The following is a 2,057-nucleotide window of genomic DNA, read 5'->3' as shown; positions in this document are numbered from 1 at the left end:
TCTTAAAATTATACTAGAGAAGGCTAGCATGATAGCTTAGTAGTTATGAGCATATATTACTTTGTCAGAGGACCTGAGTTTAGGCCCCAACACTCAGGTCAGTTGGTTCAAAATAATCTTTAACTACAGCTTCAGGGCATCTGACAGCCTCTTCTGGACTTCACAGGCAACTGTACTCACATGTACACATCCCTACATATATAAACATATAAAGTACTTTAAAAATTCTACTACTATGGAAAATTTGACAGTATTTGATTTCAGTTTTAGGTTGTGCTAGCATATGTTTTGATTGATAATAATTCATTTTTATATCCATATACTTATTTTGTGTACTTATCACTGAAAGCAAAAAAGGGAGTGCAGTGGTAGGACTGGTCTCGGATGTGGGAAACATTAAAATTTGAATGAAGGACTTCATAATGCCTGTACAAAGAAGGATCTTATTTTTGCCCATCACAGGAAAGGGCTGGAAACAGATATTTCTGTAGAGTCCCAGGTAAGATCTCAACCCAGTAACAAGTCGGCCCCACCTTTGGGAAACTTAACCAAAGAGTTCAAATGTGTGGAACTCAGCAAATAAATGAGTGCTCTTAAAGTCCCTAAGTGGGAAATGATTTTTCATTTAGTTGTGGAAAAATAAGAAACGGTCATTTCCATGATTGCTGCATTGAATATGCTATTGCTAAAATAATTCTGTGAATTACCCATTCTGTTGGAGAGAATGATGAACTAATTTTTGGCTTGAGCATGACCATGTTTGGCTCTCTAAGGTATAAACTCTCACGAATACAGCCAGAAGCAGCGTGGAGAATTCCCACTATTGTGTACGGAGATTAGTTGCAATATATAGCAATGAACAGGCAGCATGAAGATGGGTCCATAGCCAATGGGGAGGACTGGGATGATAGAGGTGACTCTCAGACCCTCTCCTTTAAATGAGATGGAGCTGGTGGTTTCATGGCCTCCTGTGGGGAAATAGCAGACAAGCAAAGCCAGAGGAACAGGAACTTCGGGGAAGGACTCTGAGTTAAAAAGAATTGATTATGAAGAATCTGGGTAGAGAGACATTCCCCAAGACTCAGGTGCCAATAAAAGCTAACCAACCAAACACTTAGTGTTGCAGAACTTATATAAATTCTCTTTCTCTCACTCATTGTAGCTGAACTTATATAAATTCTCTGTCTCTGTCTGTCTGTCTGTCTCTCTCTCTCTCTGTGTGTTTGTCTGTGTGTGTGTGTGTTTAACTGTGTTTAACATCACCTTAATAAATGCTGGATTGACCAAACCATTTCTAAACATTTAAAAACCAATGGATTAACATCTGCACTATGACAGGTGCATATTGCATCAATGGTCATATACTTCCAGTTTAACTGTAGAGCCTGTGGCACAGGCTAGGAAGGAACAGGAATTTTTTCCAGCATAACTCCAAATTTTTAGCAACTGCTGCCAGTTGTATTCACCAGAGAAGACTGCATTGACATGGGTTTAAGCCAATAGAAAGTCTTTATTAGCAAGCTGGCTACTACACTGGGTGTTAAGGATCCCAGTGTAGTCCTGAGCCTCTCTCAGGGTGAGCTTTATAAACATAAAAACCTTGTCCTGGGATGATATACTTCAGTTAAGAAGAACAGTTAGCCAGAAGTGGAACTACAGAAAATAAATAAAGAAAGAAAGAAAGAAAGAAAGAAAGAAAGAAAGAAAGAAAGAAAGCAAGCAAGGTTAGTGCATTTAGAACATTCCCAGAACTATGGACTTAAATGGTTTAGGCCTTTGTTTAGTTTTGGCTGGTAGTGATATGTGCTGAGTTTTACAGCCTAAATGGTTCTTCCATCATGGAGTCAGTTGTATTAAGGTCCGGTGGCCTACCAAGGTCTGTAGCACTGTTACATTTCCCACTGGTCTTAGCACATGAGTCAAATCATGGGCTCATCCTGCTTTAGTTTAAGATGCAGGACCCTTGTGTTAGTCTAATTAGAATGAGAATTATAGGCCCAGCCAGGGCTGATAGCAGAGGAGTTGGCCAGGGTGACCAAGAGAACAGAGATTGGTAC

The sequence above is a fragment of the Phodopus roborovskii genome, unplaced genomic scaffold (genome assembly GCF_943737965.1).
Source record: "Phodopus roborovskii unplaced genomic scaffold, PHOROB, whole genome shotgun sequence".
In the NCBI taxonomy this organism is placed as follows: Eukaryota; Metazoa; Chordata; class Mammalia; order Rodentia; family Cricetidae; genus Phodopus; species Phodopus roborovskii.
Note: the sequence above shows the minus strand (reverse complement) of the source record.